The sequence below is a fragment of the Puma concolor genome, chromosome C1 (assembly GCF_028749965.1).
Source record: "Puma concolor isolate L17-30 chromosome C1, mPumCon1.1.hap2, whole genome shotgun sequence".
Lineage (NCBI taxonomy): Eukaryota > Metazoa > Chordata > Mammalia > Carnivora > Felidae > Puma > Puma concolor.
The window spans coordinates 78,547,467-78,563,817 of NC_141674.1; the positions used below are offsets into that span (position 1 = coordinate 78,547,467).

Below are 16,351 nucleotides of genomic sequence, written 5' to 3' on the forward strand. Positions count from 1 at the left end.
CTAGAGTCTGCTCTCATTCCAGCTAAATCTCCTTGTGGTATTACAGGTAGAAAGGGAAGGCTATCCTGCACTCTTACTTGTTGGGAGCCTCGGCAGTTCACTCTTGGATGTCTCTCCTACCCCTTTACAATTAGCCAGCTAGAAACATGAGGGCCTTCCAAGAAGGGTCCTCTGGCAACCTAACCTTCCTGCCCCCACCAGCAGCTGAGTCAATTCCTTGAGTGCCCAAATCCACAGGTGTGGCTGGAGTCAGGTCTTGATTAATCTGACCTGCCCTGTCCTGGCTTTAACAAACTGTCCAACAGGGGCAGCAAAAGAGTGCCCCTAATTTTAATAATATCAGATATACAAGTCAAAATTTACAAAATAGTTACTGTAGGGAATAATGAATCCGTATTATAAGTGTGCTCCAAAGGATTTTTTCTGGAGCACTATTTTTCTTCCCAGCAATACATATTTTACTAAGGAAGACATAGTTTTGCATCCTAACCATTAAGCTCTAGACAAGTGGTGGCTTTTTCTTTTTCAATTTTTACAATTGTGAACACCAGCGCATAATAATTTGCTGAGTTTCAGTTAGGTTGAAAACAATGGATTCCAAAAGAGCAAACACACAGGCTTCTATATGTTACAGTTACAGCTACTAATAAAAAAAGTGAGTATTTTTTCATAATTTGGATATACCTGAGGTCACTGTGACCTTATGTTGTCAATAATAAGAGTAAAAGAATTGAGCCTAAATTTAAAAAAATTGTGAAAAATTAACTCCAGGCAAGTAAGTCAAACGCAAAAAACAACTCAAAAACAAACAAACAAACAAACAAACAAACAAACAAACAAACAAACAAACAAACAAACTTACTTTCTCCTAACCACTTCCTGGCTCCTTCAAATCTTGCCATTTAATGATCAGAAAAGGCGGGGCCAAAGTTAGCAAGGTCTGCGGCTGCGCGGAAGCGCAGCACTTGAAGAGCAAGTCCTGCGGCTGGGGCGGCCACGAAGACTTCTGTGCTTCTCTGCTCTGCCGCCGTACTTCCGCTACTCTTGGAAAGTTCTGGAAGTTGGGAGGTGACGTGGCACCACGGACTTGCTGGTCGGGTAGGTGTGTTTACAGCCACTGCGGACCACGCTCTTCACGTTTTTTTTTCATTCTCCTGCCAGGGTGTTTTTTTTCCTCAGACTTGCCGGGTCCAGTTTTTACCTCAGAGATTTGGAGACGTGAGAGAGAATCATCCCCACCATCCTTTCTTTTTGGGAGTCATATGGAACGGGGTTTCCTGAGGTTTTTTCCTATAGGGTTGTAGAACCTTCCTTTTCGGAACCCTTGTAGTCAAGTCTGCGGATTTATATTTACTTTAGGTATTGTTTGTATCCTGGTAGGAAGACTCTTAAGAACGGAAGCCGCCGTGAAGATAGTTGTGGTCCAACCTCTCACTTGTCAGTTAAGGAGACTGAGCGGGAACGCGATTTACAGGAGATTTTTGTGCAGTGTTAAGTTGATTTGAATTTGAAAACTTGGGGAAAACAAACGAAATCCTAATAGCCCAGAATCCTAGGGACTTGGAACGGGGTAATGCCTTAAGAGCGTGTGAGCTTTTTATTTTCAGACGAGGAAGCAGGCCAAGTGGAGGTGAAGGGATTTGCCCAGAGTTGCGGAGCTCTGGAGTGGATGAGCCCCCCCGCGTGGCTGCTCGCCCGGGGGGCGTTTCCCCAGAGATACTGAAGGAGCCTTACTGCCGCAGCCCTGGTTGTCTGCCTCATTTCTATTCGTTAATTGTACACTCGTGGGGATCTGCGGACCCCAGTTCCTTTCTCACTTATTAGAAGTGCACAAAATTAACAAACCTCTCATAGCTTTACTTAAATTGTTTATAAAACCTACAAGACGGTGTGAATAATTAAATGGCTATATATTATGTGTGTATTATCAGGAGGATGATCGTTAGCTACACAGTGAATTGTATGGGAGGGGTAATAGAAGTTGCAGTCCTTCCTTTAACCAGCTAACCATTTACTCATCCAAAAACAAGTATTTTTTGAGTGTCTACTTCTGCCAGGTGCTGGAGATAAAGTACTATTCGTACAATAAATGAGGAAATTATAGAACATTTGGCTTCAACCCAGCAGGAAGAACTTTCTAATTATTAGAGTCATTCAAAAGTAGAATGAAACTGCCTTAGGAGATAACTAACTCACCGTAAACTGAAAGTGACTTTCATCTGGATTAGTTGGTTTCTAAATTTTGCTTTGAACTAATTTTATATTAAGTAACATGAAAAAGTAGATATTTGGTTGAGGTTAGAATGCTTATGTTTTAGGGGAAATGAAATATGTTTATAAATAATTTTGTTGGACAAAATGTGTTAGGTGCTCAACCGAGATATTCTAAGGTGGATTCTGAGGAAGGAGAGGTCTCATTTAAGTTTGAGGGGCCCAGGGATAGTTTCTTGCAGGAGACAGCATTTCTAATGGGCTTTGAAAGAGAAGTAGGTTTTTTGTTTGTTTGTATGTTTGTTTTCATAGACTTCATTTTTTACAGTAGTTTTAGATTTACAGAGAAATTGAGGCAAAAGCCACAGTATTCCCACATACTGTTTTAGTTTCCCCTATTACTAACGTTTTATATTAGTATGGTACATTTGTCACAACTAATGAACCAATATTATTACATTATTATTAACTAAAGTTTATTCTGATTTCTGTAGTTTTAACTTAATGTCCTTTTTTTTTCTGTTCTAAGATTCCTGTCACTATACCAAATCACATTTAATTTTAATGTTTTCTTAGGTTCCTCTTGGAGGTGACAGTTTCTCAGACTTTCTTTGTTTTTGATAACCTTGATGACTTTGAGGAGTGCTGGTCAGGTGTTTTGTAGGTTGCTCAATTACTGGAATTTGGTGTGTTTCTCACTTTAGGACTAAGATTATAGATTATTGAGGAGAAGGTTACATTGTATCATTGGTACATACTATCAGTGTGATTTATACCTATTGGTGTAGCCTTTGACCACCTGGCTGAGGTAGTACCTGTCATGTTTTTCCAATGTCTTCTACCTGTCATGCTTCTCCAATGTGTCTTGAAGACATTGTCAGGAGATTTGTCGCCTCTCCCCCATTTATTAATTTTTTAATTCATTTTAATCAGTATGGATGTGTGACTTTTTGTTTTATAGTTTGAAATATGATAAATGTTATGACTTTTATATTATTAATATAATTTAATATTATTTTATTATAATTTTACTTATTTTGCTACTCAGATTGTTCCAGCTTTAGCCATAGGAATCTCTTGCAGGTGATTCCTCTACTCTTTTTGACATACTTCTCTCAGTTTTAGTTTTTCCTTTGTTTTTTAAAATTTATTTCTGAGAGAGAGAAAAAGTGCACATGCACACGAGATAGGGAGGGGGATAAAGGAAGAGAGAGAGAGAGGGAAAGAATCTTAAGCAGGCTCCATACTCACTATGGAACCCAATGTAGGGTTCAATCCTGTGACCATGGGATCATGACGTGAGCCAAAATCAAAAGTCAGACACTCAACTGACTGAACCACCCAGGTGACCCACTTTGTTTTTGTTTTTAATCACTTCCTTCCTTTCTGGCACTACAAAATACCCTAGGCTCAGCTTATATATTTCTTGTCCCACTTCTTTTCACCATTTCTCCCAGGGATCTCCAGTTCTTTTTAGTAGAGAAAAGTATTAGAAACCAAAGTCTGAGGCACCTGGGTGACTCAGTCAGTTAGGCACCCGACTTTGACTTAGGTCATGATCTCACAGTTCATGAGTTTGAGCCCTACATCAGGCTCTGTGCTCACAGCTGGGAGCCTGGAGCCTGCTTTGGATTCTGTGTCTCCCTCTCTCTGCCCCACCCCTGCTCAAGTTCTAGCTGTTTCCCTTAAAAATAAATAAACATTAAAAAAAAAAAATCTGGCTGCTAAGTGTGATTGTTTCTGAGAAGGTATCATTTATTTTAGGCCCCTCTCAGATAACAAAGCAAAGAGATATATACATGTGTATGTACTAGTCTATTTATGTCCACCTATCTGTAAGTATTTTTTATATATGTTCAGTTGTATCTCTATTAAGCTAATAGTGATTTCATAAGAGTGTTGCCAACACTAATCCATTACCACATGGATCATTCTAGCCTCGAAAGATTAAAAAAGAAATTTAAGCAAAAGTATGAAGAATGAACTTTTAAAATGCTGTTATGAACATTCTTGTACAAATCTTTTAATACATGTTGCATGCATTTCTTTCCAATATAAACTTACAAGTGCAATTGCTAGGTGTGTATCTTCCAACTTTAGTAGATAATGCCTATCAAGAACTCTGAAAAGTCTGAAATTTTATCCTACTTGTAAGCTGGTATTGTTTAATTGGTGCTGGCAGAATATACATACATGATGCCTGGACGAGGAACAGGCTTTAAAAATCATGGCAAAAGTAGTAGCCAAAGTTTTAGGTTCCTCATGGTTTTCCTTGGCTCCCAAATCCCAAAGTGGGTAGATGTGTTGGAATAACAGAAGTGGACCTAGATGGACACATGCAATTGGTTACATTAACAAAGAGAACACTTATTAATAAGCGGTGACAAGCTTGCTTACTGCATTTCTCAGTGTTGCTCATTGCAAATGAAAAATGACCTGGATAGAGTCAGGGCCTTAAGTTCTTGGCATTTCAGAAAAAATCTTCAGGCACACTGGGGGCCCATTGAAGACTACCCCAGCAATCTCTAATTGTTGACAAAGTACAGCATTCATGATAAAAACCCTCAGCAAGGGAGGTTTAGAGGGAACATAACATAATAAAGGCCATATATGAAAAACTTATAGCTAACATCATTCTCGATGGGGAAAAACTGAGAGCTTTTCTCCTAAGGCCAGGAACAAGAAGAAAAAATGTCTACTGTCACCACTTATATACAACATGGTACTGGACATTCTAGCCACAGCAAGCAGACAAGAAAAAGAAAAGACATGTAAGTTGGTAAGGAAGAAATAAAACTTTCATATTTGCAGAAGACATGATACTCTTTATAAAATCTTTATGAAAGATTGTGCCAAAACCTGCTAGAATTGATAACCAAATTCAGTAAAATCACAGGATACAAAATCCGTATACAGAAATCTTGCATTTCTATACACCAATAATGAAGTAGTAGAAAAAGGAATTAAGAAAACAATCCCATTTACAATTTCACTAAAATAATAAGATACCTAGAAATAAACCTAACCAAGGAAATGAAAGATGTATACTTTGAAAACTATAAAACACTGATGAAAGAAATTGAAGACAACACAAAGAAATGGAAAGACATTCCATGCTCATGGATTGGAAGAACAAATATTGTTAACTCTTTTTAATTTTTTTTAATATGAAATTTATTGTCAAATTGGTTTCCATACAACACCCAGGGCTCCTCCCAACAGGTGCCCTCCTCAGTGCCCATCACCCACCCCTCCTTTCTCCCACTCATCAACCCTCAGTTTATTCTCAGTTTTTAAGAGTCTCTTATGGTTTGGCTCTCTCCCTCTCTAACTTTTTTTTTTCTCCTTCCCCTCCCCCATGGTCTTCTTTTAAGTTTCTCAGGATCCACATAAGAGTGGAAATATATGGTATCTGTCTTTCTCTATATGACTTATTTCACTTAGCATAACACTCTCCAGTTCCATCCACGTTGCTACAAAAGGCCATATTTCATTCTTTCTCATTGGCAAGTAGTATTCCTTTGTGTATATAAACCACAGTTTCTTTATCCACTCATCAGTTGATGGACATTTAGGCTCTTTCCATAATTTGGCTATTGTTCACAGTGCTGTTGTAAACAATGGGGTACAAGTGCCCCTATGCACCAGCACTCCGTGTCCCTTGGGTAAATTCCTAGTAGTGCAATTACTGGGTTGTAGGGTAGTTCTATTTTTAATTTTTTGAGGAACCTCCACACTGTTTTCCAGAGTGTCTGCACCAGCTTGCATTCCCACCAGCAATGCAAGAGAGAACCTATTTCTCCACATTCTCGCCAACATCTGTTGTTGCCTGAGTTGTTAATGTTAGCCATTCTGGCAGGTGTAAAGTGGTATCTCATTGTGGTTTTGATTTGTATTTCCCTGATGATGAGTGATGTTGAGCATTTTTTCATGTGCCTGTTGGCCATCTGGATGTCTTCTTTGGAGAAGTGTCTATTTGTGTCTTTTGCCTATTTCTTTACTGGATTCTTTGTTTTTTGGGTGTTGTGTTTGATAATTTCTTCATAGATTTTGGATACTACCCCTTTATCTGATATGTCATTTGCAAATACCTTTTCCCATTCTGTCGGTTGCCTTTTAGTTTTGCTGATTGTTTCCTTCGCTGTGCAGAAGATTTTTATTTTGATGAGGTCCCAGTAGTTCATGTTTGCTTTTGTTTCCCTTGCCTCCAGAGGTTTTTGTTTCCCTTGCCTCCAGGTCAAAGAGGTTTTTGCCTGCTTTCTCCTCCAGGATTTTGATGGTTTCCTGTCTTGTCTTTCATCCATTTTGAGTTTATTTTTGTGTATGGTGTAAGAAAGTGGTCCAGGTTCATTCTTCTGCATGTCACTTTTCCCATCACCACTTGCTGAAGAGGCTGTCTTTATTCCATTAGATATTCTTTCCTGCTTTGTCAAAGATTAGTTGGCCATACGTTTGTGGGTCCATTTCTGCGTTCTCTATTCTGTTCCATTGATCTGAGTGTCTTTTCTTGTGCTAGTACCATACTGTCTTGATGATTACAGCTTTGCAGTATAGCTTGAAGTCTGGGATTGTGATGCCTCCTGCTTTGGTTTTCTTTGTCAAGATCGCTTTGGCTATTATGGCTATCCACACAAATTTTAGGATTATTTGTTATCGCTCTGTGAAGAATGCTGGTGTTATTTTGATAGGGATTGCATTGAATATGTAGATTGCTTTGGGTAGTATTGACATTTTAACAATATTTGTTCTTCCTATCCAGGAGCATGGAATCGTTTTCCATTTTTTTGTGTCTTCTTCAATGTCTTTCATAAGTTTTCTATAGTTTTCAGTGTATAGGTTTTTTACCTCTGGTTATATTTATTCCTAGGTATTTTATGGTTTTTTTGTGCAACTGTAAATGGGATTGATTCCTTGATTTCTCTTTCTTTCGCTTCATTGTTGGTGTATAAGAATGCAACTGGTTTCTGTGCATTGATTTTATATCCTACCACTTTGCTGAATTCATGAACCAATTCTAGCAGTTTTTTTGGTGGGATCTTTTGAGTTTTCCGTATAGACTATCATGTCATCTGCGAAGAGTGAAAGTATGACCTCCTCCTGGCCAGTTCGGATGCCTTTTATTTCTTTGTGTTGTCTGATTGCAGAGGCTAAGACTTCCAATACTATGTTGAATAACAGTGGTGAGAGTGGACATCCCTGTCTTGTTCCTGACCTTAGGGGGAAAGCTCTGTTTTTCTCCATTGAGGATGATATTAGCATTGGGTTGTTCATATATGGCTTTTATGATCCCGAGGTATGCTCCTTCTTTCCTATTCTTGACGTTTTTTATCAAGAAAGGATGCTGTATTTTGTCAAATGCTTTCTCTGCATCTATTGAGAAGATCATATGGTTCTTGTCCTTTCTTTTATTGATGTGATGAATCGCGGTAATTGTTTTGCAAATATTGAACCAGCCCTGCATCCCAGGTATAAATCCCACTTGGTTGTGGTGAATAATTTTTTTAATGTATTGTTGGATCCGGTTGGCTACTATCTTGTTGAGGATTTTTGCCTCCGTATTCATCAGGGAAATTGGTCTATAGTTCTCCTTTTTAGTGGGGTCTCTGTCTGGTTTTGGAATCAGGGTAATGCTGGTTTCATAGAAAGAGTTTGGAAGTTTTCCTTCCATTTCTATTTTTTGGAACAGCTTCAAGAGAATAGGTGTTAACTCTTCCTTAAATGTTTGGTAGAATTCCTCTGGAAAGCCATATGGCCCTGGACTCTTGTTTTTTGGGAGATTTTTGATTACCAGTTCGAATTCCCTACTGGTTTTGGGTCTGTTCAAATTTTCTATTTCTTCCTGTTTAGTTTTGGTAGTGTATATGTTTCTAGGAATTTGTCCATTTCTTCCAGATTGCCCATTTTATTGGCATATAATTGCTCATAATATTCTCTTACTGTTTTTATTTCTGCTGTGTTGGTTTTGATCGCTTCTTTTTCATTCTTGATTTTATGTGTTCTTGTCCTTTCCTCTTTCTTTTTGATCATACTGGCTAGTGGTTTATCAATTTTGTTAATTCTTTCAAAGACCAGATTCTGGTTTCATTGATCTGTTCTGTTTTTTTTTTTTGGTTTCGATAGCATTAATTTCTGCTCTAATCTTTATTATTTCCTGTCTTCTGCTGGTTTTGGGTTTTATTTGCTGTTCTTTTTTCAGCTCCTTAAGGCATAAGGTTAGGTTGTATATCTGAGATCTTTCTTCCTTCTTTAGGAAGGCCTGGATTGCTATATACTTTCCTCTTGTGGACTGCCTTTGCTGTGTCCCAGAGGTTTTGGGTTGTGGTGTTATCATTTTCATTGACTTCCATATACTTTTTAATTTCCTTTAATTGCTTGGTTAGCCCATTCATTCTTTAGTAGGATGTTCTTCAGTCTCCAAGTATTTGTTACCTTTCCAAATTTTTTCTTGTGGTTGATTTCGAGTTTCATAGCATTGTGGTCTGAAAATATGCACAGTATGATATCAATCTTTTTGTACTTACTTAGGGCTTATTTGTGTCCCAGTATATGGTCTATTCTGGAGAATGTTCCATTTGCACTGGAGAAGAATGTATATGCTGCTGCTTTAGGATGAAATGTTCTGAATATATCTGTTAAGTCCATCTGGTCCAGTGTGTCATTCAAAGCCATTGTTTCCTTGTTGATTTTTTGATTAGATGATCTGTCCATTGCTGTGAGTAGGGTGTTGAAGTCTCCTATTATGATATTACTGTCAATGAGTTTCTTTATGTTTGTGATTGATTTATATATTTGGGTGCTTTCACATTTGGTGCATAAATGTTTACAATTGTTAGGTCTTCTTGGTGGATAGAGCCCTTGATTATAATATAATGCCCTTCTGCATCTCTTGATACAGCCTTTATTTTAAAGTCTAGATTGTCTGATATAAGTATGGCTACTCCGGCTTTCTTTTGTTGACCATTAGCATCATATATGGTTCTCCGTCCTCTTATTTTCAATCTTAAGGTGTCTTTAGGTCTAAAGTGGGTCTCTTGTAAACAGCATATAGATGGATTTTGTTTTCTTATCCATTCTGTTACCCTATGTCTTTTGATTGGAGCATTGAGTCCATTGACGTTTAGAGTGAGTACTGAAAGATATGAATGTATTGCCATTATGATGTTTGTAGAGTTGGAGTTTCTGGTGGTTCTCTGGTCCTTTATAATCTTTGTTGCTTTTGGTATTTATATATATATATATTTTTTTTTTTTCATCTTTTTTCCCCTCAAAGAGTTCCCCTTAAAATTTCTTGCAGGGCTAGTTTAGTGGTCACAAACTCCTTTAATTTTTGTTTGTCTGGGAAACTTTTTATCTCTCCTTCTATTTTAAATGACAGTCTTGCTGGATAAAGAATTCTTGGCTGCATATTTTTCTGATTCAGTACACTGAATATATCCTGCCACTCCTTTCTGGCCCGCCAAGTTTCTGTGGATAGGTCTGCTGCAAACCTGATCTGTCTTCCCTTGTATGTTAGGGACTTTTTTTTCCCTTGCTGCTTTCATGATTCTCTCCTTGACTGACTATTTTGTGAATTTGACTATGATATGCCTTGTTGATGGTCAGTTTTTGTTGAATCTAATGGGGGTCCTATGTGCTTCCTGGGTTTTGATATCTGTGTCTTTCCCCAGGTTAGGAAAGTTTTCTGCTATGATTTGCTCACATAACCCTTCTACCCCTATTTCTCTCTCTTCCTCTTCTGGGACCCCTATGATTCTGATCTTGTTCTTTTTTAATGAGTCACTGATTTCTCTAATTCTTAAATCATGCTTTTTTGCCTTAAGCTCCCTCTTTTTTTTCTGCTTCATTATTCTCTATAAGTTTGTCCTCTATATCACTGATTCTCTGTTCTGCCTTATCCATCCTTGCCACCGCTGCATCCATCCATGATTGCAGCTCAGTTACAGCATTTTGAGTTTCATTCTGGCTATTTTTTACTTCTTTTATCTCTGCAGAAAGGGATTCTAATCTATTTTCGACTCCAGCTAGGATTCTTATTATCGTGATTCTAAATTCTGGTTCAGACATCTTGCTTGTATCTGTGTTGGTTAAATCCCTGGCTGTCGTTTCTTTGTGCTCTCTCTTTTGGGGTGAATTCCTTTGTTTGTCATTTTGAAGGGAGAAAAGGAATTAATGAGGTAGAAAAATAAAAATTAAAAAAAATTAAAATTTAAAAAATACTAAAATTTAAAAATTAAACACACACACAAATTGAATAAATGATGCTAGATCCTAGGTGTGTTTTGGTGGGTGTTGAAAGTGGTTTGACAGGGGTGCCTGGGTGGCGCAGTCGGTTAAGTGTCCGACTTCAGCCAGGTCACGATCTCGCGGTCTGTGAGTTCGAGCCCCGCGTCAGGCTCTGGGCTGATGACTCAGAGCCTGGAGCCTGTTTCCCATTCTGTGTCTCCCTCTCTCTCTGCCCCTCGCCCGTTCATGCTCTGTCTCTCTCTGTCCCAAAAATAAAAATAAAAAAGAAATTTAAAAAAAAAAAAAAAAAAAAAAAGAAAGTGGTTTGACAGATTAGAGAAAAAAAGGGGGGGCAGGAAAGGAAATCGTTTGAGAATTTGAAAAAATGAATACACTGAAGTAGACTAAAATGAGATGATGGGAGTAAAATAGAATTTGAAAAAATTACACAAAAGTAAATATAGTAGAAAAAAATTTTAAATATTTTTAATAAAAATTAAAAATAAATAACTTTTTCTCTTTCTGTATTCAAGAAAAAGAAAAGAAACAAAAAGAAAAAAAGAAAAAAATCGTTTGAAAATTTGAACAAGTGCATACACTGTAGTAGACTAAAATAAAATGATGCAAGTAATATAGAATTTGAAAAAATTTACATAAAAGCAAAAAATATAGTAAAAAAATTAAAGAAAAATATTTTCAATAAAATTGAACATAAAAATGAGGTTTTTCTCTTTCTGCATTCAAGGAAAAGAAAAACAAAAAGGAAAAAAGAAAAAGAAAAAGAAATCGTTTGAAAATTTGAAAAGAATACATTGAAGTAGACTAAAAGAAAATGATGGACGTAAGATAAATTTGAAAAAATTTACACAAGAGTAAAAAATATAGTAAAAAAATTAAAAACATTTTTAATAAAAATTGAAGATAAAAATGAATTTTTTCTCTTTCTGCTGAATTCTGTGGTTCAGGTTGTGCAGATTGTTGTGCTAATCCTCCAGTCAGTTTTCTAGGTGTGTAGGATGGTTTAGTGTTGGTCTGGCTGTATTTCATGGACACAAGACACACAAAAAACTTCCAGGCTGTGCTGCCATCTTGGCTCCTCCTAGACTTTAGATTTGTTGTTACCATTGGGTTCATATTATAACTTCTTATGTTATAGCAGTCTATATCAATGTGATGGTTGCTTAAGTTTGAACACATTCTAAAAGCACTAAATTTTTACTCCCTACTCCATATTTTAGGTATATGTTGTCATATGCTACATCTTTTTATTTTGTATATCCTTTGACCAATTTTTATCAGTATAATTGATTTTACTACTGTTGTGTTTTAATGTCCACATTGGCTTTATAAATCATTAATCTGCCTTTATGTTTGATTTTATCTATGAATTTATTTCCTTTCATATTTTTTTTCCACTTATGGCCTTTTCTTTCTTCTTAAAGAATTATCTTAAACATTTTTTGTAAAGCTAATTTAATGGTGATGAACATCTTTAACTTTTGTCAGAGGATCTTACAACCTCTCCTTCTGTTCTGAGTGATAAACTTGCTGAGTAGAGTATTCTTCACATAGGTTTTTTTCCTTTCAGCACTTTCAATGTGTCCTGCCTCTCCAGTCTGGTCTGCAAAGTTTCTTCCAAAAATCAACTGATAGCTTTCTGGCATTTTCCTTGTATGTAACTGTTTTCTTTTTTCTTGCTTCTTTTAAAATTCTCTATCATTATTTTTGCTGTTCTAAATATGTGTATTGGTGTGGACTAACTTGGGTTTACCTTTATATAGGCTGGCTGTACTTCCTGGACTTGGATGGCTGTTTTCTTTTCCAGAGTAGGGAACTTTTCATCTGTTATTTTTTTTAGGTAAGTTTTCTGCCCCTTACTCTTTATCTGTTCATTCCAGGATCTCTGTAATGGGAGTGTTACTGTACTTGATGATATTGCTGAGTTCCTTTAACCTATTTTCATTTGTTATTACTCTTTTTGCTCTTAAACTTGGTTGCTTTCCATTACTCTGTCTTCCAGATCACTGATCCTTTCTTCTGTATCCTCTGATCTGTTTGTTGATTCTCTCTAGTGTATTTTTTTTATTTCAGTTATTGAATTTTTAAGTTCTGACTAGTTCTTTTTTATATTTTATGTCTCTTTGTTGAGGTTGTTACTGAGATTGCTGTCTTTTTTCAAGTTGTATTTTTATGATCATTACTTTGAATTCTTTATCTGTTTCATTTAGTTCATTTACTATGATTTTGTCTTGTTCTTTCATTTGAGACATATCTTGTGTCTCCTTTTTGTCTAATTATCAGTTTTTGTTTCTATGTATTAGGTAAGTCACTTATGTCTCATGGTCTTGAAAGAAGTAGCCTCATGTAGAAGATGTCCTATGGTGCCCTGTAGTGCAATCCCTCTGGGTCTCCAGAACCAGGCTCTCCAATGGTCTTGCTTGTGTCTGCTGTACTAAATGATAAATGTCATGTTTGTTCTGACTGTTCTGCCAACCAGCCGTTCCCCACCATTCTCCCTTGGGTTTCTCTATTCCCTGAGGCACAACAATATTGAAATTAGGCCAGTCAGTAACCCTACAGTGGACTCTGAGTGTTCATGTGAAACGAAGAGTCCACACATCTCACCTTAAATTGAAAGCTAGCAATAACTAAGCTTAATGAGGAAGGCATGTCAAAAGGCCAAGATGGGCTGAAAGTTAGGCTTCTTGCAGTTAACCAGTTAGCCAGGTTATGAATGAAAAGAAAGAGTTTGTGAAGGAAATTAAGAGTGCTATTCCAGTCAACACACAAATGATCAGAAAGCAAAATAGCCTTTTTTTACTGATAAGGAAAAAGTTTTAGTGAGCTGAATAGATCAAACTAACTACTATACTCCCTTAAATTGCTAATCCAGAGCAAGGCCCTAACTCTTTTCAATTCTGTGAAGACTAAGAAAGGCCAGGAGGCTGCAGAAGTAAAAATTTGAAGCTAGCAGAAGTTGGTTCATGAGATGTAAGAAAAGACCTCTCCATAAAAGTTCAAGGTGGGGGTGCCTGGGTGGCTTACTTGATTAAGTGTCCAACTTCATCTCAGGTCATGATCTTGCAGTTTGCGAGTTTGAGCCCCACATTGGGCTCTGTGCTGACAGCTTGGAGCCTGGAGCCTGCTTCAGATTCTGTGTCTCCCTCTCTCTCTGAGCCCACCCGCCCCCCCCCCCCCCCGTCTCTCTGTCTCTCTTTCTCTCTTTCAAAAATAAATAAACATTAACTATTTTTTTCTAAGTAGAAGGTGAAGGAGCAGATGCTGATGTAGAAGCTGCAGCAAGTTATCTAGAAGATCTAGCTAAGATAATTCATGAAGGTGGCTACATAAACAACAGAATGTAGATGTAACTAACAGCCTTGTATTGGAAGGAGGTGCCATCTAGGACTTTGTTAGCTAGAGAGAAGTCAGTGGAAGTCAATACCTGGCTTCACAGTGCCAAAGGATAGATAGGCTGACTTTCTTGTTAGGGGCTAATGCAGCTGGTGATTTGAAGTTGAAGCCAGTGGTCATTTGCCATTCTGAAAATCTTAAGGCTTTTAAGAATTGTGCTAAATCTGTGCTTGTGCTGTATAAATGGAACAACAGATCTGAGTGATAGCACATCTGTTTATAGCATGGTTTACTGAATATTTCAAACCTACTTTTGAGATGTACCACTCGGAAAAAAAGTTTTTTTTAAAATATTACTGCTCATTGGCATTGCACCTGATCACCCAAGGGTTTTGAGATGTATAGTGAGATTAATGTTGTTTTCTTGACTACTGACACATCTGTTGTGCAACTCATAGATCAAGGAGTAATTTCGACTTTCAAATCTTACTATGAGAAATGCGTTTCATAAGGCTACAGTTGCCATAAATAGTGATTCTTCTGATGGATCTGGGCAAAGTTGGTTGAAAAACTTCTGGAAAGGAGTCACCATTCTAGATCCCATTAAGAACATTCATGATTCATGGGAAGGGGTCAAAATATCAACATGAACCAGAGTTTGCAAGATGCTGATTCTTACCCTCATAGATAGTGGAGGGGTTCAGGACTTCATTGGAGGAAATAATTGCAGATATGGTGGAAATAGCAAGAGAAGTAGAATGAGAAGTAGAGCCTGAATATGTGACTCAATGGCTGCAATCAATGACTGAAAGACTTTCACTGAGGAGTTGTTTCTTTTATTTTTTAAGTTTATTTATTTTGAAAGAGGGAGCATGCAATCAGGGGGAAGGGCAGAGAGAGAGAAGAGAGAGAATCCCAAGCAGGATCCACGTCATCAGTGCAGAGCCTGACATGGGCTTCGACTCCACGAACCATGAGATTAAGACCTGAGCCGAAGTCAAGAGTCAAATGCTTAACCGACTGAGCCACCCAGGTGTTCTTGAGAACGTACTTCTTAAGGATGGGCACAGAAAGTGGTTTCCTGAGATGGAATCTACTCCTGGCAAAGTTGCTGTGCAGGTGGTTGAAATGACAACAGAGGATTTAGAATATTACATAAACTTAGTTGATAAAGCAGCAGCAGGGTTTGAAAGGACTGACTCCAATTTTGAAAGAAGATCTACTGTCAATAAAATGTTATCAGACAGCATCATGTGCTATAGGTAAATGGTTTCTGAACACAAGAGTAAATCAGTATGGCAGACTTCCTTGTTGTCTTATTTTAAGAAATTGCCACAGCCAGACAAACTTTCAGCAGCCACTATCCTGGTAAGTCAACAGCCATCAACATTGAGGAAAGACCCTTCTCCAGCAAAAAGATGACATTCACTGAAAGCTCAAGATTACGGTTAGCATTTTTAGCAAAAACGTATTTTGTTTTTCTAATGTTTATTTATTTTTGAGAGAGAGAGAGAGACAGAGACAGAGCATGAGCAGGGGAGGGACAGAGAGAGGAGACAGAATCTGAAGCAGACTCCAGGCTCTGAGCTGTCAGCACAGAACCCAACATGGGGCTGGAACTCAGGAGCTATGAGATCATGACCTGAGCTGAAGTCAGATGCTTAAATGACTGAGCCACCCAGGCAAGCCAAAAAAGTATTTTTTAATTAAGATACGTACATTTTTTAAGACATAATGTTGGGGCGCCTGGGTGGCTCAGTTGATTAAGTGTCCGACTTCGGCTCAGGTCATGATGTTGGGGTTTGTGAGTTCGAGCCCCACATTGGGCTCTGTACTGACAGTTCGGAGCCTGGAGCCTGCTTCCGGTTCTGTGTCTCCCTCTCTCTCTGCCCCTCCCCCACTTGTGCTCTGTCTCTCTCTGTCTATCAAAAATAAATAAATGTAAACAAAAATTTTTTAAAAAGACATAATGCTATTGCACACCCAGCAGACTATAGTATAGTAGACAGAACTCTCTTTTTAAAGTTTATTGATTTATTTTGAGAGAGAGCACAAGTGGGGGAGGAGTAGAGAGAAAGAAATTGAGACAATTTCTCAATTGGGTGGAACGCCTGAGTGGCTCAGTCATTAAGCATTTGACTTCAGGTAATGTCACAGTTCATGAGCATGAACTCTGCTTTGGGTGAGCACGAGCCCTGTGTCAGGTAAGCACAAGCCCTGCTTCCCGCAAAAACATGAGTTCCACTTCTGGTGAGCCCAGCTTCTCTCTCTCCCTCTCTCCCTCTTTCTCTGTCTCCCTCCATCTTCCTCTGTCTCCCTCTCTCTCTCTCTGCCCCTCACTCACTTGCTCTCTCTCTCAGTCTCACACACACACACACACACACACACACACACACACACACACACACACAAAGAAAGAAAGAAAAAATCCTAAGTATGCAAGCAGCCTGTGAGCTGCTAGTGCAGAGCCCACCTCAGGGCTCCTACTCTTGAAACCATGAGATTATGACTGAGCCAAAACGAAGAGTCAGATGCTTACCCTACTGAGCCACCCAGACGCCCA

The 16,351-nt window shown here is 38.0% G+C and overlaps 1 protein-coding gene across 2 annotated transcripts in view; it reads left to right on the plus strand.

Annotated features, from left to right (window-relative positions):
* Nucleotides 1-972: 972 nt before the first annotated feature.
* Nucleotides 973-16,351, plus strand: part of CC1H1orf146 (chromosome C1 C1orf146 homolog) — a 55,366-nt gene continuing 39,987 nt past the window's right edge. The window contains exons 1-2 of one of the 2 annotated variants that reach the window (XM_086717548.1): nt 11,968-12,105; nt 12,216-12,292. The gene's annotated coding sequence lies outside the window, so the exon portion shown is untranslated. Of the gene's footprint in view, nt 1,099-11,967; nt 12,106-12,215; nt 12,293-16,351 lie in introns of those variants that run through there. The other variant, XM_086717550.1, reaches the window with a different exon arrangement.